This window comes from Ipomoea nil, unplaced genomic scaffold, assembly GCF_001879475.1.
Source record: "Ipomoea nil cultivar Tokyo-kokei standard unplaced genomic scaffold, Asagao_1.1 scaffold2144, whole genome shotgun sequence".
In the NCBI taxonomy this organism is placed as follows: Eukaryota; Viridiplantae; Streptophyta; class Magnoliopsida; order Solanales; family Convolvulaceae; genus Ipomoea; species Ipomoea nil.
The window spans coordinates 6,655,887-6,682,009 of record NW_017618572.1 but is presented as its reverse complement, the minus strand read 5'-3'; the positions used below and the strand labels follow the sequence as shown (position 1 = coordinate 6,682,009).

At 39.1% G+C, this 26,123-nt stretch overlaps 1 long non-coding RNA gene and 1 other non-coding gene across 2 annotated transcripts; one reads left to right on the top strand and one right to left on the bottom strand.

Annotated features, from left to right (window-relative positions):
* Positions 1–352: 352 nt before the first annotated feature.
* On the top strand, positions 353–425 carry TRNAF-GAA. Its single transcript has one exon. It is a non-coding gene; the product is annotated as a tRNA-Phe (tRNA).
* A 21,606-nt stretch (positions 426–22,031) lies between these two features.
* LOC109148728 lies at positions 22,032–22,772 on the bottom strand. Its single transcript, XR_002048853.1, has 2 exons — positions 22,684–22,772; positions 22,032–22,572 (listed from the first exon to the last, which is right to left on the bottom strand). It is a non-coding gene; the product is annotated as an uncharacterized LOC109148728 (long non-coding RNA).
* Positions 22,773–26,123: the final 3,351 nt, after the last annotated feature.

Genomic DNA, 26,123 nt, shown 5'->3' with positions numbered 1-26,123 from the left:
TAATTTTCCTAATATAAAAACGTTTAGTTATAGTTAGATACATAGATATGAAGAAAGGAAATGTCATAGTTTTTTATGCTTTCATTAGACTTTATAATAATTATAGAGGTGTTATTAAAGATGTTTGGCTTTGGCTTGTGGCAACAATTGAATCATGCACAAGAGATGTTTGGTGTAGTGTAATGAAATCGGTTTGTTTTTCATGAACGTAATCATCGTGGCTATGTTTTAACTTTTAATCAGAGTTTGAAGACGCAATAATGACTATTCGAAGCAATATGTGGAACAGAATAAGTTATGGTTAAAAAAAGCTAAATGTTCGTTCATTAAGAATGTAAAGTTCCTATGAGATGCGGGGATAGCTCAGTTGGGAGAGCGTCAGACTGAAGATCTGAAGGTCATGTGTTCGATCCACGTTCACCGCAACTTAGTTTGTATGGTTTCAAAATGTAAACCATACAATTATAAGTTAATAATTTGCAATAGATGATTTTCAACAGATGATCTATGGAAGTGTTCCATTGTCGTCCAGCGGTTAGGATATCTGGCTTTCACCCAGGAGACTCGGGTTCAATTCCCGGCAACAGAAGATTTCATGTCTATTAATTTCGAGAAGATTTGTAGTGCAAAGTATGGTTTAATGTATTTCTTTAGACGTCTCGGGTTTGCTTCCCAAGTCATGTTGCCAATATAATAAACCAAACATTGCTTAAATACATTTTCCTTTATTTCTTTCTTTATAAATAAAATCAACCTATAAAAGCAATATCGTAAATTCACTCATATTGATATATTTTTTCAATATATTCTTACAATAAACGTGAGATATAATAATAATATAGATAACCTATGATGACTTACTGTACCTACAATAGTGGGTTAATGAGTATGCGTTGGTAATTTAATGAACTTGTAATAATGTTTCGGACGAGCATATATGACTTATTGAACTTTTAGTGGTGACTTTTTTTTTTTTTTTTTTTTCAAAGGACTTGCTGTAGTGACTTAATCAACTTGCAATTGTAATTTAACGAACATGCAATAATATCTAGATAAACTTGTAAATTTACTTAATGGAATTGTAATAATAGTAACTAAAAGAACCTACAATTAGGGGTGGGAATTTCGATTGACAGTTCGGGCCTTTTATTTTTTCCTCGGTTTGATTTATATTTTTTCAGTTTTGAAAAGACGAAACCATTCTATTTAAAATTGTAGTTTAGTTTGGTTCGGTCGATTTGAGAACATTAACATTTTCTAGTTCTTTAGCGCAATTAATTAATTAATTAATTAATTTTTATTAATTTAACATTTAAAATCCAATCAACACGAAAACGATGCATATCTCAAATTTCTCAATCACAAATGAGTCCGAACAACAACACAACACTACATATTTAAAAATCCATTGTCCAAAAATAACACAAAACTTAATTCAAATTACATGATACCGATCTAAGTGTATAATAGAAATAAAAAATCAAGATTTAGAAAATTGAGAATTTAGTAATTAGTAATTAGTATATATACTCGGGTAATTTTTCAAATATAAAAACATTTATTTATAGTTAGATACATAGATATGAATAAAGGAAATGTCATAGTTTTTTATGCTTACATTAGACTTTATAATAATTATAGAGGTGCTATTAAAGATGATTGGCTTTGACTTGTGGCAACAATTGATTCATGCACAAGAGATGTTTGGTGTAGTGTAATGAAATCGGTTTGTTTCTCATGAACGTAATCATCGTGGCTATGTTTTAACTTTTAATCAGAGTTTGAAGACGCAATAATGACTATTTGAAGCTTTGACACCCCGAAATCCGAAATCAATTAAGTGATTAATTAAGTAATTAATCCTATTTCAATCTGTAATTTAATTCCTTAAATTCCTGAAATTCAATTGTCGGGGACTAGTAATTGACTAGTCAACCCCAAAGTTAAAGTTGTACCTTGAGCTTTAAAAGGAGTTCCCTTGTTTCCTTACACTTCCTTATGCTAGTAAGGGTATTATTGACCTTTCACTTGGTGTTAGTATTGTAAGCTAACCTAGCAGACCACCCTCATTTCTTTCCTTACACTTTCTAAATTCTAGCTCCACCTTCTCTCTAAAAAGGTAGATAGCTTTTCTTCCTAGCCAAGTTGAAGCCTTGCCAAAACTTCAAGAGTTGCCTCCAAGATTCAACCTTTCATACATTTGGGCATCTAGGAGGGTAAGATCTAAGTTCATCTTGTGCTTTTAGTATTTTCTAAGGTGAGCTTTGTTAGGAGCTTGTTGAGGTGTAAAGTGAAGGTTTTTAGTCTTCCCATGCTCTACAAAATCTATTTTGCTTACCTATATGTGATTTCTTGGATTCTACATGTGATTTTGCTATGAAATGTGAGTGTTTATGCATTGTCTTGTGAAAATGCATATCTAGAGCTTGTTATTAGGGTTCATGTATGCCATTGCTTGGCTATTCCTTTGACTCAAGTCATTTTGTTGTATTTGGTGAGACTTGGCATGTTTTGGACTTGAATTTGAGCTTGGAGCTGAAAATCCCCAAAGGGATTGTTTGTGCAGGTACGTATTGTGGTTGGGCGGGGATTTGTTCCCCGTGATTCTTTTGACTCGGTATTTAGTCTTTTAACTTCCCGATGTTCTTTTGTGGAACTATTTGAGTGTCTTCTTGATGTTTCGTATGTCTAGAACTATATGGTAGGATTCCATATAGGTTTTGGTGTCTTGAATCGTGCTAAGTGTTCAACATTGTGTTTCGTTGAATCGTGATGAGTCTTGTATGTTCTTCGGAACTATGTTTGGTTTACTCATTTGATAAGCATGCTAGTTCGGTGTTCAAAAGCTAGCATGTGTGTTGTTTGTAGCTTCCGATGGGTTGATGATAACTTGTGTTATTCATCGTCGCCGTTGGATTGTGATCCATTCCTTGATTGAGTATGGTTTCATATCTTCGTTGTGATCCATTGATTGATTCCTGTTGTGGTGTGGTGTGTGTGGCTTTACCTGGATTGCACGATTAGTGGTATGGGACACTAGTCACCAAGGTATTGCAGTGGTCCTCGTGGTGGCCATGACGCGATTATGGAGTTTGTGACCTTTGTGTAAGGTTCACGTGTTTCTTGGGTGGCATGTGTTGTCGTGTGTGTGATTGGTACCCTCGTGTACTATGAATCGGTGGTCTGGTTGGTGGTCATTGGTGGGGGACGACGGTCCCAGGAGGGAAAAGGTTGGACTTGGTTGTACAGGGGTCCTGGAGGTAATGGTTGGAAGAAGAAATAAGGTTGGGGGTAGCCATAAGGTTGGAACCGGGCATAAGGAAGGCATATCAACTCGTGATGGGTGATGTCACGAGGGCTTGTGTAGTCGTTGTTATGAGTTCTCTTCTTATGACGTGTGTAGTCACAAAGGCATGTGTTGCCTTGGCACATGTTGCCGTTTGTTGTGTCCTGATTCCTTTGAGGTATGCATGTCGGGTATTAATCTATTGTGTGATGATAGATTATACCTTGCAACTTCTTGTGAGTCGTTGTTGTTTTTGTAGTCTTGGGATGTGTTCCCGTGTTCTTGTTGAGAGTGTGGAGTCTTGTGTTGACTATTACTCTTGGTTTTGGACTTATATATATGTATTCCGTTACGAAAATGGCTTTACAAACTTATATCTTATCTATGTATGATATTTCACATGTATTGGTGGGTTACCAGCATTATTCGCTGACCGAGCATCGTCCCATGTTTTTATGTGTTCTTTTAGGTGATGTTTCGACGAGTGCTCGGTCTAGTGCCTACTAGTATAGGTCCCCTTTTTTGTTTTGTGGCCTGTGAGCCAATCTAAACTTAGTACTCTGTTGAACTATTGTAGATTTTAAACAATGCAGATTTAGCCTGTGCGTTCACCCTTGGGTAAACATGGTTTAGCACCCCATTTCCTTGTTTTATATATATCTTCTCTTTTAGTCTTCCGCTGTGTTTGGTGTTTTGGTTTAAGTTATCTGCATGTTTTAAGGCTTTAAATAGCATGTTTTTCGGTGGTGTTACAGTTGGCATCAGAGCCTAGGTTTGAGCCTAGGTTGGTTAAGTGTAGACTTCTAAGTGGTTAAGTGTGGTTTGAGACCTTAAAGTGACCATGAGAATCTAAGTGTTAGGCTTAAGACTTTAGGACGAGCGGTGTGGTTGTGAGTGCTTGTGTCGTTTTCTGTTATGTTATCTGTGCTTTGCTTTTCTTTTAGCTTTGGTTCTCTTTAGTTAAGGCACCATGTAAGGCTGCGGGCCCTATGTTTCCTCCCGTTATCGTGCTATTGCTGTAGAAGTCGAGGATGGCACCATCGAGACATCATGTAATGTCTTCAGAAGCAGTCACCAGTGAACAGGTAGCTCAAAGTCTCCATCAACTGACACAGATCACCCAGACGCTAAGCAACACCCTCTTCAACAATCACCCTCTTCAGAATGGGAATCGTGATGTAGTACGTTTAGTCGCAAGTCTCCGTCCCCCGTTCTTCGTCGGTGAAAAAGATCCCACAGTGCTGGACGAGTGGATCCGGATGTTTGACAAGATCTTCGAAGCGGTGGTTTGCCCGGAGGATCGCAAGGTGAAGTTGGCTACGTTCTACCTTCGGTAAGAAGCGGACTCATGGTGGATGCTTGAAAGGCCAGCTTGTAGACAAGATTCGGAGTTCAGTTGGGAAGACCTGAAGGTTAAGTTACGCGAGCGGTTCTATCCTGCTCAAGTCAAGGAGGCCTACCTTTGTGCAACCCACCTCTACCGAGTTCAACAAGTTCAAAAAGGAATCCGGGAGAACCGTAAGAGGAAGCTTGATGGAAGCGTTTCACCTGTGGTTAGGAGTTTGACGGCTACTAGTGTTGGATCAACAAGAAGCCTGCAAAGGGACGACTCAAAGACAGGAAAGGCTCCCAAACCAATCCGGAAGATCAAGGCTAAGGGAAGGCGCCCCGTTTGCAAGAAGTGTGGAAGTGACCACCCCGGCGTTGGCTGTCATGGTAAGCCGATAGAGTGCTTTGCTTGTGGCAAGAAAGGTCACCGGTCCCTTGAGTGCAGGGCTAAGAGGAAGACTTCAACGGACTCAACAACAACCTCGGCAAGGCAAGATCAACAGTTGTGAGACAGATGCAAGTGGGAACCGTGGAAGTAAGTTTTGTACCCTTTTGTTGCACCACCCTTCGTCTTTGTGCCTTTCCTGAGTGTTAGCTTCGGGCGTTAGCTTGTTTGAGTGTTACCCTTGACCCTCATAAATCTCTTCCTTCATTTAGACAAACCCAATCACCCTTTTTGCCAAGTGATCCTTTTCTTCCGACCTTGTTCTTGTGTTCTTTCCAAACCATCTTGTGCATGGCGGAGGTGACATTAGCCTATGAAGGAATCCGGTAAGGTCTAAGAGCTAAACCGCGTTCGAGTCGAAGTAGAGAGCCTTCAGTTCGTCAATAGTGTAGTGATCAAAGCGTCAAGTCGAAGAAGTCGCCTGTTGTCGTGAACCGTTAACCCTCTTTAAGCTGTCTTTCTATCCTCTTCTTGTCTAACAAATTGTCTCCTTCCGAGAAATCTTTCCTATCCCTTCAAGCATCATTCTCGTTTCCTTCTTAATGTGATTCTATACAAGATGACAACCTCGTTTTCCTAAGTTGTAATCTTGAAAATCTTGATTTCCTTCTTAACCTACGTTATTCTTGAGCCTAAATCTAGTACCCTTCATTAGGAAATCCTTTCAATTCTTTCAAACCTCATTCTTGTTTCCTTCTTGATTCGACTCTGTTCAAGGTTGCAACCTCATCTTTTCTAAGTTGTAACTTTGAAAATCTCGATCCCCTTCCTAATCAACTTTTTCCTTGAGTTTAAATCAGATACCCTCCGTGAGGAAATTCTTTTCAACTTCCTTAAACCCCGTTTTGATTACTTACTCCCTATGTTGTAACCTCGTTTACAATTCTCTTCTTCTTAATCAACATGGTCCTCGATTTGTTGAACCTAAACTCTTACCTTGATCGTCCCTTTGAATCGAACCTCGTTCTTGTATTCCCCGCTTCTAACGATTCTGTGCAAGGTGGCAACCTTATTTTCTAAGTTGCAACTTTGATGACTTTGATCCTACTCCTATGTAACGTGGTCCTTGAGTTTCTGAACCCAAACCTTTCACTCTAATCTTTTCCATTGAACCGAATCTCTTCTTGTAAGCCTTCTTTCCCCTGAGTTACCTTCTCCTTTGCTACCGTTCCTGTTTTGAACCTTTCATCCGGACCGAAGTTTTGGAAGTTCCAAGCGTTGCTTTGTAGAGAGTTGGAAGTGGTGTGCTAATGCAAATGTTAAGTCGATAGCCTTCATCAAGTTAGCCTAAAAGCCAGAGGGAATGACATCCAACTCGTATTTTGGATCTAGCAGTTGCAGCCTTTGTCAGAAGTGATGGATCAAGTTCACGCAGATGCCGAGCTCAAGTTAAGTAGTGGGGGTACCTTGTTTCCTTTGGTTGAAGAAGTCAGCAGAGATCAGTTGAAGATGCAACCCTGGTTCTGTGATCCCGAGAGATCTAGTTTAGAGTTCTTGTGGTGTCAGTTTCTGTTTGTGGCTTGTTCCTTAGCTGAGTCGTCTCGTTTTGAGTAGATCGTTGGCTAGTTTTGAGCAGGAGTTAGGCTCGGTGTGAATTTAGCTTTCGTTTCCGGTAAAAATTGTATATATCACCTTATCTTTCTCTCTTGTCTTACCTTTGTGAACCCTCAACTTATCTCTAAGTCTTGTCTCTCGTTTTGTTAACCGACGGTTTTGGTGTTGAACTTCGTTGTGACCAAACCTATCTATCTCACCACCTTAATTTGAACCCTTGGTTTCTCTAACTTTAGTTGGCGGCGAACACCTTTGCTGCTTAAAACCTCGTTTGCAACCCATCTCTTAAGCTTTGTCATCCGTTTCGCAAGCCGACCGTTTTCTTTGTGGAACCTTGTTGCGTCTCTTGCTTGTTTTGTTAGTAGGTCCGTTGGTAGTTGTTTCCTCAGTTGTGCATTTAGTCGTTCTCTCTTGTTTGCCGTGGTTGTTAGCTTGTAGTTTGAGTAGCTGGTTTAGTTGCTTCGCTTTTATGAAGATGCCGTCCGTCGTAGTTAAGGAGAGGTTGTACCAGCTTGAGGCCAGTCCTAGCCGAGGAAGAGCCGACGAAGAGTCTGATGAAGACACCGAGGACTCGGAGAGTGAGTCCTTCTAGGGTGGAGTCGTGGCGATCTCGTCTCCCTTCCTTCGCTTGTTGTTATCTCTTTAGTTGCTGTTACCGTTTGTTAGTTGTTTAATGCTTGCCTTGTATGCTTGTTCTTGCTTGTTGTTTTGTTGGATAGTTGGTTTTGTAGTTAGTGTGTTGAGTTAGTGCTTAGTCCAAAAATAACATATAAGTAAGCCTTCTTGCTACTAACCCGCACCTACTCATAAGCATCTTACCCGTGGGAACTGAACCCTCTAAAAGACCCATTCATTCACGACGACCTCCCACTCGAAGTGATCATCCCTTCCTTATGCGTGGCAATCCAGAGCTCGCTCACCGAGGATCAGAACACAGTCTGACGGCTGTCCGAATTGGAATCTCTCGAGACGCAGCTCGTATGACACACAAGGGCTTTCGACAAAAAGGTTCAGGTCTTTTTTAGTCTATTCCTTAGACTCCCATGCTTTACATTGGTCAAGAACCATTCTTAGTTGTTGGCTAGAAGTTGGTGTATGTGTTTGGGCTAGAGTACGGGATGCTCAATATATCCATTTGTTTAACTCTTGCCAATCCTTGTTTTGAATCCTTTCTTACCTTGAATTCTTGTGGAATCTTTGGAGTTTTGACCAAAAGAAATTGTTCTTGACACTCTTTGTCACATTGTTGTTCTTTTTACCATTTGTTCTAATTCGTCGTACCCAAGCTTCGGGGACGAAGCTTCTTTGAAGGGGGGGGGGGGGGGGGGGGGGGGGGGGGAGAATATGACACCCCGAAATCCGAATTCAATTAAGAGATTAATTAAGTAATTAATCCTATTTCAATTTGTAATTTAATTCCTTAAATTCCTGAAATTCAATAGTCAGGGACTAGTAAATGACTAGTCAACCCCAAAGTCAAAGTTGTACCTTGAGCTTTAAAAGGAGTTCCCTTGTTTCCTTACACTTCCTTATGTTAGTAAGGGTATTCTTGACCTTTCACTTGGTGTTAGTATTGTAAGCTAACCTAGTAGATCTCCCTCATTTCATTCCTTACACTTTCTAAATTCTAGCTCCACCTTCTCTCTAAAAAGGTAGATAGCTTTTCGTCCAAGCCAAGTTGAAGCCATGCCAAAACTTCAAGAATTGCCTCTAAGATTCAACCTTTCATACATTTGGGCATCTAGGAGGGTAAGTTCTAAATTCATCTTGTGCTTTTAGTATTTTCTAAGGTGTTTTTTCTTAAAGATAGGATCTTTGTGATCTTTTGGTATGTTCTTGAAGTGGGTTTGGAATGTGAGCTTTGTTTGGAGCTTGTTGAGGTGTAAAGTGAAGGTTTTTAGTCTTCAAGAGGTATCCCATGCTCTACAAAATCTATTTTGCTTACCTATATGTGATTTCTTGGATTCTACATGTGATTTTGCTATGAAATGTGAGTGTTTATGCATTGTCTTGTGAAAATGCATATCTAGAGCTTGTTATTAGGGTTCATGTATGCCATTGCTTGGCTATTCCTTTGATTCAAGTCATTTTGTTGTATTTGGTGAGACTTGGCATGTTTTGGACTTGAATTTGAGCTTGGAGTTGAAAATCCCCGAAGGGATTGTTTGTGCAGGTATGTGTACCCGCGGGCGGAACGGCGGGCAGGGGTCCAACCCGCCGCCCACCCGCGGGGTACATGGAGTTGGAGGGCCTGTACCCGCGGGCGGAACCACGGGTGGGGGCCTACCCGTGGGCCCACCTGCGGGGTACGTATTGTGGTTGGGCAGGGATTTGTTCCCCGTGATTCTTTTGACTCAGTATTTAGTCTTTTGACTTCCCGATGTTCTTTTGTGGAACTATTTGAGTGTCTTCTTGATGTTTCGTATGTCTAGAACTATATGGTAGGATTCCATATAGGTTTTGGTGTCTTGAATCGTGCTAAGTGTTCAACATTGTGTTTCGTTGAACCGTGATGAGTCTTGTGTGTTCTTCGGAACAACGTTTGGTTTAGCCGTTTGATAAGCATGCTAGTTTGGTGTTCAAATGCTAGCGTGTGTGTTGTTTGTACCTTCCGATGGGTTGATGATTACTTGTGTTATTCATCGTTGTCGTTGGACTGTGATCCATTCCTTGATTGAGTATGGTTTCATATCTTCGTTGTGATCCGTTGATTGATTCCTGTTGTGGTGTGGTGTGTGTGGCTTTACCTGGATTGCACGATTAGTGGTATGGGACACTAGTCACCAAGGTATTGCAGTGGTCCTCGTGGTGGCCATGACGCGATTATGGAGTTTGTGACCTTTGTGTAAGGTTCACGTGTTTCTTGGGTGGCATGTGTTGTCGTGTGTGTGATTGGTACCCTCGTGTACTATGAATCGGTGGTCTGGTTGGTGGTCATTGGTGGGGGACGACGGTCCCAGGAGGGAAAAGGTTGGACTTGGTTGTACAGGGGTCCTGGAGGTAATGGTTGGAAGAAGAAATAAGGTTGGGGGTAGCCATAAGGTTGGAACCGGGCATAAGGAAGGCATATCAACTCGTGATGGGTGATGTCACGAGGGCTTGTGTAGCCGTTGTTATGAGTTCTCTTCTTGTGACGTGTGTAGTCACAAAGGCATGTGTTGCCTTGGCACATGTTGCCGTTTGTTGTGTCCTGATTCCTTTGAGTTATGCATGTCGGGTATTATTCTATTGTGTGATGATAGATTATACCTTGAGACTTCTTGTGAGTTGTTGTTGTTCTTTGTAGTCTTGGGATGTGTTCCCGTGTTCTTGTTGAGAGTGTGGAGTCATGTGTTGACTATTACTCTTGGTTTTGGACTTATATATAGGTATTCCGTTTCGAAAATGGCTTTACAAACTTATATCTTATCTATGTATGATATTTCACATGTATTGGTGGGTTACCAGCATTATTCGCTGACCGGGCGTCGTCCCATGTTTTTATGTGTTCTTTCAGGTGATGTTTAGACGAGTCCGCGATCTAGTGCCTACAAGTATAGCTCCCCTTTTATGTTTTGTGGCCTGTGAGCCAATCTAGACTTAGTACTCTGTTGAATGGTTTTAGATTTTAAACAATGCAGATTTAGCCTGTGCGTTCACCCTTGGGTGAGCATGGCATAGCACCCCATTTCCTTGTTTTATATATATATTCTCTTTCAGTCTTCCGCTGTGTTTGGTGTTTTGGTTTAAGTTATCTGCATGTTTTAAGGCTTTAAATAACATGTTTTTCGGGGGTGTTACAGAAGCAATATGTGGAAAATAATAACTTGTGGTTAAAAAAAGCAAAAAGTTTGTTTATTAAGAATGTAAAGTTTCTATGAGATGTGGGGATAGCTTAGTTGGGAGACCATCAGAAGATCTGAAGGTCACGTGTTCGATCCAAATTCAGCGCAACATAGTTTGTATGGTTTCAAAATGTAAACCATACAATTATAAGTTAATAATTTGCAATAGATGATTTTCAACAGATGATCCATGGAAGTGTTCCGTTGTCGTCCAGCGGTTAGGATATATGGCTTAGACCCGGGTTCAATTCCCGGCAACTGAAGATTTCATATCTATCAATTTAGAGAGGATTTGTAGTGCAAAGTATGGTTTAATGTATTTGTTTAGACGTCTCGGGTTTGCTTCCCAAGTCATGTTGCCAATATAATAAACCAGACATCGCTTAAATACATTTTCCTTTATTTCTTTCTTTATAAATAAAATCAATCTATAAAAGTAATATCGTTAAAAATATCTCATAGAGATGTTTTAAATTCACTCATATGATATATTTTTTCAATATATTCTTACAATAAATATGTGATATAGTAATAATATAGATGACATATGATGACTTACTATACCTACAATAGTGGCTTAATGAGTATGCGTTAGTAATTTAATGAACTTGTAATAATGTTTTTTTTTTCAAAGGACTTGCTGAAGTGATTTAATCAGTACCTACAATATATGACTTAATGAACTTGTAGTAGTGACTTCCTTTTTTTTTTTCAAAGGACTTGCTGAAGTGACTTAATCAACTTGCAATATTAATAAAACGAACATGCAATAATATCTAACATAAACTTTTGAATTTACTTAATGGAAATGTAATAATAGTAATTAAAAGAACATACAATTAGGGGTGGGAATTTCGATTTACAGTTCGGGTCTTTTTTTTTTCCTCGGTTCGATTTATATTTTTTAAGTTTTGAAAAGACGAAACCATTATATTTGACATTGTAGTTTAGTTTGGTTTGGTCAATTTGAGAACATTAACGTTCTCTAGTTCTTTAGCGCAATTAATTAATTCATTATTCTTTATTAATTTAAAATTTAAAATCCAATCAGCACGTCAACGATGCATATTTCAAATTCCTCCATCAATAATGAGTCCGAACAACAAGACAACACTACATATTTAAAAACCCAATGTCCAAACATAACAAAAAACTTAATTCAAATCACAAGATACCAATCTAAGCGTATAATAGAAATAAAAAAAAAGATCAGGATTTAGAGAATTGAGAATTTAGTAATTAGTAATTAGTATATATACTCGGGTAATTTTCCAAATTTAAAAACATTTAGTTATAGTTAGATACATAGATATGAAGAAAGGAAATGTCATAGTTTTTTATGCTTACATTAGACTTTATAATAATTATAGAGGTGTTATTAAAGATGATTGGCTTTGGCTTGTGGCAACAATTGAATCATGCACAAGAGATGTTTGGTGTAGTGTAATGAAATCGGTTTGTTTCTCATGAACGTAATCATCGTGGCTATGTTTTAACTTTTAATCAGAGTTTGAAGACGCAATAATGACTATTCGAAGCAATATGTGGAACATAATAACTTATGGTTAAAAAAAGCTAAAAGTTCGTTTATTAAGAATGTAAAGTTTCTATGAGATGCGGGGATAGCTCAGTTGGGAGAGCGTCAGACTGAAGATCTGAAGGTCACGTGATTTTGATCCACGTTCATCGCAACTTAGCTTAAATGGTTTTAAAATGTAAACCATACAATTATAAATTAATAATTTTTAATAGATGATTTTCAACAGATGATCCATGGAAGCGTTCCGTTGTCGTCCAGCGGTTAGGGTATCGATTTCCTATTTATCAATTTATAGAAGATTTGTAGTGCAAAGTATGGTTTGATGATGGCTTTGGCTTTCTACAAAAGTAATATCATTACAAATATCTCATAGAGATATTTTAAATTCACTCATATTGATATATTTTTTCAATATATTCTTACAATAAATGTATGATATAGTATTAATATAGATGACCTATGATGACTTACTGTACCCACAATAGTGGCTTAATGAGTATGCAATCGTAATTTAATGAACTTGTAATAATGTTTTGATGGACGAGCATAAATGACTTTTTTTTTAAAGAACGGATTATATTAAATAAACTCCGAAATACAATCAGGAGGGTGAGTGATCCACACCCTAAGGACAGAATGAGAAACAGCAGCCTGTTCGAGCACATGTGCCACGTGATTCGCTGGCCTTTTGACATGGTGAACTAACACGTTCCCAATGTCTCTTGCTATGACACGACATTGCTCAATGATCATACCTACGTACGAAAGATCCTGACTACTAGAATTGAAACTTTTACAAAAATTTAAATAGTCTTATTCTAATATAAAACTTGTTGTCTGTTGAGTCTTAAGCCACGAAAGAGCTTCCCTTTCCGCCAACGTCTCCGCACAGTATGGGTCACGGTTGCAGCGTAGGCTATCACTACTGGCTGCCACAAACCTCCCAAAGTGATCGCGAAGGACCGCCCCTTAACAGATACCTCGATCGTAGACGGCCGCATCGACATTACATTTAAGAACTTCTAGCGGCGGTGGTACCCAACATGCTGATTCAGACTGACTTCGCGGACGTAACACTGGATTCGGCGCTAAGAACTCCTGCCAATTGTTTCAATTGTTTCAACATCAGAAGTACACAGAGAGCATCCTCCGCCAATCCAAACCCCTTTCGATCGTAGCGTCTCACAAACAGGTAGCATCCCTCTCAAACAACGCCAAAGCAGAATTTTGACTTTTGGTGGGATTCGAAGATGCCATAGCTTACGCCATTCCGTGAAGTCTGAATCCAGGTTGTGGGTGGTGAGGGCCGAAGTCTGAAACTGGTAACCACGCTTGACAGTATATGCCCCTTTCATATCATGGTACCAACACCAAGCATCACGGTGTTGTGGTGAAATAGGGGTGTTCAAGATTCGAACAATATCTGGTTCAAGAAAAATATCCTGGATAACGTCCAAATCCCATTCACCATCAGGGGTCATTAGATTGCTAACTTTCGCCTCGCGTAGCTCTTCCACACATGGGATGCTTAGGGCCCCGTTAGATGCATCTGCCACCCATGATCGGCCCCATATTAAAGTGTCCGTGCCATCTCCTATGCGACGAATAACTTCCTCTCGCAGAATGTCTTGCCCCGCATGGATGCTCTGCCACGAATTGCTGGGATTGTGTCCGACTTGTGCGTCCAAGAAACAGACATTGGGGAAGTATTTTGCTTTCAAAACCTGGCTCACCAGCAAAAATGGTTTGGAGAGAATCCGCCAGCCCTGTTTCACTAGGAGCGCCACATTAAACTCGTGTAGTCGCCTGAAGCCCATGCCACCACAATGTTTCAGGACTGCCAGGCGAAGCCAGGAGGCCCAATGGATGCCTCGGCCACTGTTGCCCCCGTTCTCCCACCAGAAACGATTCATGATATTCTCAATTGAGTCACAAGTATTTCTTGGCAAAAGGAACACGGACATAGAAAAGATCGACACTGCTTATGCTACACTCTTCAAAAGGATTTCCTTCCCTGGATAATAATTTTTTCTGCCACGTACTAACACGATCTCTTACCCGTTGTTCGATGTACTTAAACACCGAGGTTTTATTCCGGCCTAAAAAGGATGGTAGGCCTAGATATCTCCCGAAGTCGGTTACTTGCTGCACACTGAATAAACTCGTCACACGCTCTCTTGTGTCTGGGGAAGTATTGGTGCTGAACAAAATGCTGGATTTGTCGTAATTCAAAGCTTGGCCCGACACCCTAATGTACTGTCGTAGACACCGTTGTATCGTTTGGGCCTCTCTATCGTTAGCCTTGAAGAAGAACATGCTATCATCTGCGAAGAAGATATGTGACACCGAGGGAGCAGTTCTTGCCACTCAGACGCCATGAATGTTTCCCCGGGCCTCCTCCTGTTGTAGTAACAATCACAATCCTTCTGCACAAACAATGAACAAATACGGGGATAGCGGGTCTCCTTGGCGAATACCACGCGTCGGCACAATTGACCCCACTGTATCGCCATTCACAACAATATTATACTTCACTGAGTTCACACACAGAAGCACGAGGTCAACCCACCCGCGGGCGAACCCCAACTCTAGTAGCATATCCCTGAGAAATCCCCACTCCATCCTGTCGTACGCTTTAGCCATGTCAAGCTTTAGCGCTGCCCATCCCACATTGCCTGCCCATTTACCTCTTAGAAAATGCCTCATCTCCCCTGCAACAATGATATTATCGGTTATTAACCTGTCCGAGATAAAAGCTGTAACACCCCGTGTTACGGCCTTTAATCCCGGATTAATTATTTAATTAATTCCATTAATAATAATTAAATAGGATTTAATTTGGTTAGGATTCCCTTTAATTAATTAATGTGGTCCACCATAGATCATGGACCCTTGCCTAATCTAGAGTCTTAAGCCTATTATAAATAAAAGAGAGTAAACATTTTACTAGTCAGATTCTAATTAGGAATCCTAGACCTATATACCAGTAGGAATAGAAAGTAGGCATTTACTATTAAGATTCTGATTAGGATTGCTAACTCTATAAATAAGGGATTAGAAAGCCATTAGAACCCTTACCACCCATAGTTATATTACACAAAATTACCTATATACTAGTAGGAATAGAAAGTAGGCATTTACTATTCAGATTCTGATTAGGATTGCTAACTCTATAAATAGGGGATTAGAAAGTCATTAGAACCCTTACCACCCATAGTTATATTACACGAAATTATTCCCAGGAGATTCCCCACCACCAAGCCTAGGGACGTCATTCGGATGGAAATCTTAGAGAAGAACCTTAATAGCCAAGGGAGGATTAATTAAGGCTAAAAGGTAACCCATGTCTCAACAAAACCTATTTTCCTTGCTATATCTTATTCATTGGCTCCTTTGATATATGATTCTGTGCTTGAGTCTTGATAGAGCTTTGCCTAGGGTTTATATGGTGTTTATATGATAATCTTGATGTTTATGTGTTAATCTTGATGCTTATGTGATGATCTTGATGTTCTTGATACTATGATAAGTTATATGAATGATCTTGTATTTTGATTATGTCTAGAGCCCCAGGGTAATAACGTGGATTTCGTATTATGTTATTCTTGGTATGTTTGGGTGGGAATTTACATGATCGGGTGTTGATTCTTGGCACGTTTAGGAATCGGGTTATGAAGTATTTGGTGTAGTTCTTGGTGTAAGGTGGTGTTTTTGTTTGTGTGCTCAAGAAAATTTCTTTTGTGACCTTTTGAAACCTTGCAATTTCTTGACTTTTGCAAACCTTACACCTTTCGGATCCTTGAATTTTTGGTTAAATGGTATTCTTTTTTTCCTTTTGTCACATGGTTGATTTGTTGTTACCTGTTTGTTTTCTCGTCGTGCCCAAGCTTCGGGGACAAAGCTTCTTGTTAGGGGGAGAGGATGTGACACCCCGTAAATCCAAACTCTAATCAATGATTAATTAGAGAATTAATCCTAGTCTCTTTGTTAATTTATTCCTAAAAATCTAGAAATTCAATAGTCGAGGGACTAGATTTTAACTAGTCACTTAAGTCAAAGGGTTGTACCTTGTGCTTCTTGAGTTGTGCCCTTGTTCCCTTGTCTTTCCAACTTTAGTAAGGGTAGGGATGTCTTTCTACCTAAGGTTTGTGGTTCAAGCTAACCTAGCAACACTCCTTCATTTCATTCACACTACAATCTATACACAAAAATCTCTAGCTTCTCTCTAAAAAGGTGTAGCTTCTTCTCCAAGCTAAGATTTGGGGTTCCCAAATCTTGCAAGTTGTCTTTCAAGATTCCTACTTTCTTCATCTTGAGCATAGGGGAGGGTAAGATCCTTGGTCTTTTGGTGTTTTTAACTTCCTTTTAGGTGTCTTTTTCTAAAGATAGAATCTTTGTTGTCTTTTGGTTTGTGTATGAAGTTGGTGTAGAAGAGGAGCTTTAGGAAAGGCTTTCTAAGGGTGATAAGAGGAAGTTATTAGGCTACAAAGGTAACTCATGCTTTACAAAACCTATTTTCTTACTTATATGATGATTCTTGGCTTCTACTTGTGATTCTTGTGTTGATTTGTGAGATTTGATGCATTGTCTTGTGGTGATGCATGTTTAGAGCTTGTTCTTAGGGTTCTTGAATGCCATTGCTTGGCTATTTCTTGGGTTCAAGTCATATTGTTGTTTTGTGTGAGATTTTGGGTGTTTTGGACTTGAATTTGGACTTGTTGTTGAAAATCCTCAAAGGGATTATTTTGGTGTACAGGGTGTACCCGCGGGGGAAACGGCGGGCAGAGGCCTACCCGCCGCCCCACCCGCAGGGTACATGGTGCCTCGTGGGTTGGTACCAGTGGGCGGAACCGCGGGAGGTTGTCCACCCGTGGCCCCACCCGCGGGGAACACTGTTGGACGATGGCGGGGATTTGTTCCCCATGATTCTTTTGACTTGGTATTGATGTTTTGACCTCCTGATGTTGTTTTATTGGGCCATTTGTGAGTCTTCTTGATGTTTCGTATGTCTAGAACGGTATGTTAGGAATCCATGTAGGATTTGGTGTCTTGAATCGTGCTAAGGGTCCGACTTTATGATTCGTTGGACTATTGTGAGTCTTGAATGTTCTATGGAACTACTTATGGTTTACCCGTTTGATAAGCATGCTAGTTTGATGTTGAAATGCTAGTATGTGCAGTTTGTTCTTTCTTATTGGGATTGGCAACTTGTGTTGACCATCGTTTGGTGTTGGATTGTGATCCTTCGTTGTTGAGTATGGTTTCATGTATTTGTTGTGATCCATTGATTGATTCCTATGATATGAACGTATGTAATCGTTGTACCCTTCGATTGATACTTGATTAAGGTAATTGTGGAACCTTAGTCTTCTTGGTAATGATGATGACTTGTGTGACTATGACTGAATGTGGGTTGTTGTTACTTGAGCTTTGCTCACATGTAGGTGGTTGTGTGAATGAAATTAATGGTACCCTCGTGTACTGGGAGTTCGGCGGTATGTTGGAGGCTATGTTGGAGGCGGGACGACGGTCCCTGGCGGTACAAGGTTGGACTCAGAAGTACAGGGTGGCACTAGGAGGTAATGGTTGGAACTGAAATAAGGTCGGGGGTAGCCATAAGGTTGGAACATGGCATAAGGTTGGAACTATGAAACTTGTGACATGTAGTTGTCACTGTGGCATGTAGTTGCCGTTGTGTGAATGTGTATTCTTTGCTAATGAGCATGTCTTTATGTATTCTACTTTGTGATCAGTATAATGCATCTTGAGTTGTATTGTTTTTCATGTATTTGTCTTGTTATTGTTGTAAGGATGGTGATTCCTTTTCCTTTTGAGAGTGTGAATGAGTCCTTGAAGTTTACTTCTCTCTATGACTTTTGAAATGGTATATACTCTATCCCGTTCCAAAATGGTTTTGACTTATACTTATCTATATATGCTATTTAACGCGTATTGATGGGTTACCAGCAATGTTCGCTGACCGGGTGTTATCCCCATGTTTTTCCCTTGTTCTACAGGTTTTGAGTAGATGCCCGAGAGCGCTAGACTTGGAACGATAGATAGCTTAGTCACATTTTCTAGACGTTATGTTTTGATGGCCTGTGAGCCTTTTGAGCGGCCTGTGTGTCTTGACTCTTTATGACTTGTTTAAACTGTTTAGATTTCCCGCCTGTGCATCTTTAGTACTTTAAGATGTAGCATAATACCCCCGTTTAGACTTTCTTCCGCTTAATATTTAATGGATGATTAGATTGCTTATCTCTTTCCTTTTTTGGTTTTAAAAATGTGGTAAAAATCAGGGGTATTACCGACCTCCTCAAGGTCCGTTGGCTAGTACCGTGAGGCTATCTGGTGCACTAGGCAGTGTGCACTAGAGGCCTTCTCTTCACCTGTAGACAATTTTCAATGCAAAAAAACACTCCCAAAACTTCACCAATCCATCATGGATCAACAATAACTCAACAACAACAATAATCTAACATTTCTAAGCATTTGCACCTCAAACTATGCATTCACAGAGTCAAATAAGTAGTTGGGAGTCCATGGGTTATACCTTTGTTGCCTCTTCTTCTTTGTATGGATTCCTTCTTCTTCCCAACTCAACCACTACCCCCTTCACCACCTAAATACCTCAAACAAGCTAAACAACAACACTTAAAAGGAGAACCTCAGAGATTTGAAGCTAAAGAGGGGAAGCTAGATGAACAAAGGATGAAAATGATCCTAAGAACTTACTGTGTTTCTTCTTTCTTTCTTGCAGAGCTCTTGGGTGGGAAGACAAAGAATGGAATCGGGAGGAAAGGTTGGCTTTCTATTGCTTTTATATGTGTTCAAAACTCTAGAAGGATACTCAATGATTCGTGGAGGGCAAAGTGGTCTTTTGGTTGGTTTTCCAAAAATATCAGGCAAGCTTATGGTTCATCTTACAACATGGACGATAGTCTAGAAATGTGCCTTTAAATAGTTTGGGGTCAAAAATAGATTTATCCAAAAAAAATTTCTAGATAAACACTTGATTCAGTTTTCTCAGATTTCTTCCGGTTTCACTCAGATTAACTTTTGGGTCATCTGATTAATGAATGTTTTGTGTTGGTTTTCAATAAAACGAAAAAAAAGTACAAAAAGAATAAAAGTTGACTTTTTGCTACCTTTGTTAAAAAAAAAGGATAGTGTTTGGTTAAAAGAGATGTGCGGTGATAAAATTGTAAATGAATTAATAAGAAATCGTGACCATTTTTTGTACAAAAGGAACGCGGTTTCCTAAGAACAAAAAATCACATCGAGTTTCCGCGACCCTTTCTGAAAAAAAGGTAGCAAAAAGTACTAAACTTAAACAAAAAAATAACTTCTTGCGACCCTTCTTTAAAGTAGGGTTGTGGTTTCTTAAAAAAAAAAAAAAAATCACCACGAGTTTCTAAAACCCTTTCTAAAGAACGAAAGGTTCGCGGAAAGTAATAAATTAAAAATAAAAAAAAAAAAAAAGTTAACTTTCCATGAGCCTTCTTTAATGAAGAGTCGTGTATAGTTCTACCCTAAATTCCTTTCCTTTTCTCAGATATGGATCTCACCCTCTCTCTTTTCTCAGTGCATCCCTCTAATGGTGTCTCCTTCTCATATCTGCAAACCGAGAGACTCTTTCTCTTCAACAGCATAGGATACCGCCAGCTCCCGCTTCTCTGACACCTCCACCACCAGCTCAGCCAACTCACCAGAGCCCATCCACATTTAATGACCTTCGTGATTTCTCCAGTGGTTCGTTGCCGCACCCATCCCCTTCCCCACTAAATTTCCAGTGGTAGTAGTCATGGCTCCTCTTTCCGTTAGGATGTGGGCCCTTAAGTAGAGATGGAGGTCGGTTTGGTCACAAGGTTTGCTCTTAAGCTGTTGTGATATCGGTATCTCAGGTTGTTCTTGCCCTTAAGCAGAGATGGAGTCGTGTTTGGTCACAAGTCCCCCACTTTCTACGGTTGTCTTTGACAAGCAAAGAATACACACCTTGACTTTGAGCAAAGAAAGTATAGTCACTATTGGCCTTCTACACGCCATCACGAGTCCTCCACTTTCTTTGGTTGTCTTTGAAGAGCAAAGAAAGTATAGTCATTACTGGCCTTCTACATACCTTGACCTTGAGCAAAGAAAGTATAGTCACTCCTGGCCTTCTACACGCCTTGACCCTCTCGACTCCTGGTTTGAAGTTCTCTTATCTTTCAGAGAGCGAGCTTGGTGCCTTCACTCTTGCACATTCCTTGCACAAAAAATGAAAGAGATTTTTTTTTTTTTGTTTGGAGGCGCAATGCGACGCTGGACCGCCTTCCTTACTTATAGGCCTAGAATAGATGATGTTCGGTCGCCTTCCCTACTTGCGAGCCTAGAAGAGATTGTGTTAGTCCGCCTTCTCTACTCGCGGGTCGATATGCTTCCTTCCCTACATGCAAGCTCATCGGGCCACATTCCCTGCATGCAGGCCCCTAGGACCCTGATTTTTATTTTTTTTTAGGCGTGATGCCCTGCTGGGTCGCCTTCCCTACTTGCAGACCCAGAAGAGATGGTGTTCGACCGCCTTCGCTACTTGCAGGCTAATGAGCCGCCTTCCCTACATGTAGGCCCGTATGACTCTGATGTTTTTTCCTTTTTTTTTAGGTGCGATGCACTACTGGGTCCCCTTCCTTACTTGCGAGCCCATAAGAGATTGTATTCAGCCGCCTTCCCTACTTGTTGGTTGATGAGCCCTCTTCCCTACATGCAGGTTCCTTGGGCCATATTCCTTACATTCGAGCCCGTATGATTTGTTTTTTTTTCTCCCTTATTTTTTTCTGATTTTTTTTCCTCTTGGGCCGCCTACCCTGCGTTGCGGGCCCAGAACTAAAAATGAAAGGTGGTGAAGAGTAATAAGAAAATAATAATAAAAAGTGCTTTTTTATTACCTTCTTGAGTTGTATGCGAATCCAATCACAATTTTTTTCTTTCTTTTTAGGCCGCCTGTTCTGTTTTCCAAGCCGAGGGTATAAAGCGATATATATATATATATATATATATATATATATATATATATATATATATATATATATATATATATATATATATATATAAGAGTTAATTATCAGAATGGTCCATTGACTATAGTGAAATTACTAATTTAGTCATTGGCTATTTTTTTTTGACTAATTAAGTCCTTCAACTTTAAAAATATTAACTAATTTGATCATCCGTGTGTTTTTCCGTTAGGGTTCTATTAACTCGGGACCAAATTGATAATTTCGCTATAGTCATTGGACCATTTTCGTAATTAAATTTTGAATTAATTTCACGTTTGGTCCCACAACCACAACTTTTGAGGGGTTTATCAATTTTGGTGCAGAACATTAATTGTTTTCAATTTTGGTGCCTAATTTTGTTACTTTTATCAGTTTTCGTCCTTCCAATCAAATTGATGGTGAAATGTTGTCCGATTTTATATTTTAGGGACAATAGCATCATCCCAAAAAAATATCTTGAATATCAAAACTAAAGAAAAATCATATTAAGGAAATATCTTCAATATCAAAACAAAAGAAAAATCATATTAAGATATTGAAGACGTTTACTTCAGATGATGATTTTACCCCGGCCTATAAATATAAAATCTGGTAACATTTTGCTATCAATTTGGTCGAAATGACCAAAACTGATAAAAAAAAAAGTTAAGCATCAAAATTAAAAAATTTTAAAGTTAGTGTACCAAAAGTGATAGAACTTCAAAAGTCGTGGGACCAAAGGTGAAATTAATTATTAACTTTTCAGAGAAAATAGTGCATGTGATGGCCAAAATGGTCCCTTGACCATAGCAAAATTACCAATTTGGTCTTGAGTTAACAAATGTCTAGCGAGAAAACAAACAGAAGACCAAATTGGTTAAGATTTTTAAAATTGAGGAACTTAATTGGTCAAAAAAATCAATGACCAAATTGGTAATTTCCCTATAGTCAAGAGACCATTTTGATAATTAACTCTAAAAAAAATTTGAAATGGTTTAATCTATCATGCACCATAGATAAGAGGTAGTGTACTACAATATTAGACACACACTTACTATTCATTTCTTTGAACACAAAGAACCACGCCACCATGGCATACAAAGGTAGGGCACATTAGGACTACTTAGGAGTTAGCCAGCTAGGAGTAATTAAGTTCCTACCATTATTATTGTTGCTACAACGTAACAAACGTTGATTTCATTATTCATCATCACAACACCTTAACCTCTGATCTTAACGTTTATTTAACCGGACCCTAATATCCGCAACTGTTATACAACAATTGCGAAAAGTCTTTTACACCATTAACGGAAGTGCAGTTTTCTACTAGTGACCTTCAATTTAGTAGTTGAGCTTTAAGTAATTGTGAACGACGCGTGGTTGGCGGCAGAGGGGCTCACCATTGGAGTAGAGTTGGCAGGCAGTGTCTTCTATGAAGCAACAATTTGTGCAGCCTACATCGTAGATTTTAGTTTCGTCGGGAGCACAAATCATATATTCCGCCGATATACAGACAAAAGGGCAAATCTTTGGCTGCTGGTTTGCATGTCCTGGGTTGGATCGCCCAAGCACAAGAGACCCTATATATATATGTAGTTAAACAATAAATTTACTAACACATTTCTACGTACAATAATATTCGTTTTCATCGCCCATTGGAAACGAAAAACACTACTACTTTAGATTCATACCATGAACAAGTAGCATCAGAGTGATGAGAAGACCAGCTTTGGTAACAGCCATTGTTCTTCACTTAGTGTAGTATAGTTCTGAATTTTTTGTTGGCAAAGGGTTGAAGACTGTGTAAGAGCTTCACCACCTTATTTATAGAATGACATGGGTAAGGAATTGAAATGCTCCCTTAGTCCCCATCCACCACGTTCACAAGTACGTGGATAGACAACACTACAACACTAATATAAGTATTGGGGATGATGGAATAAATTAATAAATTAAAACAAGACAATACTTTTTCCAAAAGGTTGAATTCCCAATTCTAAATCCCCACACTTTGGAGAATTTGAGAGAATAACAAAAACAAGATAATACTTGTAATTACTATTAATTGCTTTGATATTATAAGAATTAAATATTTGTAATAACATACCATCTTTATACCATGGACCAGTAGGGTTCATAGTGAATTGTGGACCCTGGTGCATGTGTATGTATTTTATGTTGTGAATTTTTGCGCCTTGTGTTATGAAATTCTGTACCTTAAGAGTATGAATTCTATACTTGAAATAAATTAGTATTTGTATCTTATGTTATACATTTCCTTGTCTTGTGTTGTGAAATTCTGTGCCCATGAACACAAATTTTGCACCTAAATCAATTTTGAAAATTAAGTAAATGATACATGTGTATGTGTCTTGTGCTGTGATTTTTTGAGTCTTTTATTGTGAAATTTTGTACGTTACGAGTATGAATTATGTACCTCGTCGTTTTGATTTAGGTTCCACAATGTTCTGTGGACCCTGGTCCATGATATAAATTTGCCAATAAGATAAGGCTCCCACTATTTATGCAAGTACTCCTTAGTATCTTTTGGGCAATAAACGGCGCAACTTAGGCGGAACCGACCCGACAAACCTGACCGACTCGCCGACCGAAACCAGGGGATCCAACCCAATCCTAAACCGAGCTTCCATATCCGATCCGCAACATGAAACGTTGTCGGTTAAAGGAGTTCGGGTGGGGTAGGATATTTTGATATCTGACCTGCCCGAATATTTGAACTTTATTAGGTTTAGTTGGCTATGTATTAAACGAAATCATTTTATCTAACTATATATAGATGTTGAACGAAGACTTAGTCTTCATTCTAGAATTTGCGCAGTCGACCTAGGGTTTGCTTCTCTGAGTTCTCTCTCACTTTCTCTGTGGTCTCTCCTTTGTTTGCGCGAATCGCGACTTAGTTCCGCTATTCTCCGATTCTCTTAGAGTGTGAGTTCTCTCTTCTTCTCCGATTATATATTCTCTATGACTGTATTATGTAGTCTATGATTCTCCGGTGGGGCGGTGGAAGCCCTAGTGCCTACTCGTGGTGAACTGGTGATTACTGCTTACTTGCTTAGAATCCCTTGTTCTCCAGGAATTATTTGGGAGAAATCAAGTAATTCGTAAACCCTAGTTTATATAATTTTATTTATGAAATATATTGAATTGTTTGTGATATATTATTATCTATGGTGAATATTTGGTGATATATTTTGATAAATTATGCCATTAGGGTGAAAGCAGTGTTAAATCGAAAGCCCTAGTTTTATATATCTTGATTTATGTGATATATTATGATCTGTGATGAATATTTGGTGATATATCCTTATATTGTGGTATATTATGCCATTATTTTATTTATTGGTGGAAGCCCTTGAGAAATTGATTTCTACCTTGTGATTTGTGAATATTTTGATATATTATGGTTCTGAACTTGTGATTTATGCCTTATAATGTCCCAATGCGAGTTAAATGCTTAAATGTGAAATTTCCAGTGTTGAAATTTCTATGTATTGGTGGAAGCCCTTAACTGAAATCCAGATAATGATGAACTAAATACAGTTCATGAATTTGGATTTCTTTGTATAATCGTATATGTTTATCACTTTATGGATGTATGACCCTTAAGTTCTTAACTGCCCCTAATTGTGAAATTTTGAAAAATAATGACACAAACAATTGTGTCTGATTCTAGATTTCTTTGTATGTTTAATATGTGGTTGTTGACTTGATGTTGGAATAATGAATTGCTAAATATTGGTAACCATCCTTGTAAATGGACAGTGCCACTCAATCTGGACTTCAACCCTCAACTCAGGAGGGACATGGAAAACAAGCCCAAGGCACTGAGACAACTGCTCAGCAGCCTCAGGTGAATCATGTTGTTCCTGCAAAGAAGAGGAAGGAGGTTGAGTCTAGATCAAATGTGTGGGATCATTTCCAAAAGATCCTTGATACTGAGGGGAAATTAATAAAGGGGAAATACCTATACTGTGCAAGACTCTTTGCATGTGAGTCCAAAAAACATGGCCCTTCCTCTTTATGGAATCATATGCTTGGCTGTCTAAAAAATCCCCATTCTAAGGATATAAGGCAGTCACTGCTCACTTTCATGCAATAACAACATTTGCAACTGAGGGGGGTTTTGAAGGGGTAGTGGGGGAATTAAGGACTTGGGTTTTTAATCAGGAAGCCATTAGGAGGGCATTATGTGATATGATAATAATTGATGAGCCTCGATTTAGGTTTGTTGAGGGGCAAGGGTTTAAAAGGTTTATTTTGGTTGCTTGCCCTAGATTTTGTATACCTTCTAGGTGGACAATTTCAAGGGACATTTACTAGATTTACCTTGATGAAATATTAAACCTTAAGAAGTTGTTTAGGCTTAACACTCAAAGGGTTAGTTTGACTACTGATACCTAGACCTCTATGCAGAGGATTAATTATATGTGCATTACAGCCCATTTCATAGATGATCAGTGGAAGCTAAATAAGAAAACCATATCCTTTGTCCATATTTCTTCTCACAATGGGGAGCATGTAACTAAGGCATTAGAGGAGTTATTTGATTGAATGGGGGATTATGGATGTCTTTACTGTCACTGTAAATAATGCCTCTTCCAATGATAATCCTATGGGTTTGTTTTAGATCCAAATTGTTGTCTTGGGGTAGAACCTCTGTTAGGAGTAAATACATGCACATGAGGTGCATATCCCACATTTTAAACTTGGTGGTCCAGGATGCGCTAACATTTGCAGATAGTTCTATTAAGAAGGTTAAGGATTCTGTTAAATAGGTGAGGAACTCACCTGCAAGGCTCAAAAAAAATCAGAGAGCTTGCAAAACTAATTGGGATGGAAGCATAATGTTCTTTACAGCTAGATGTTCCAACAAGATAGAACAACACCTACATGATGCTTAACACTGCGGTACAATACAGGAGGGTGTTTGATGCATATGAGGGGAATGAGCCCTCATGTTCTACTGATCTAGGTGATTCTATTCCTTCTTTTCTTGATTGGTGTTCTGTTGAAAGCTTAGTAGTTCTGCTGAAAGGATTTTATGAGATCACAGTGAGAATATATGGTTCTCTATATGTCACCTCTTATAGTTTCTTCAGTGAGATATCTA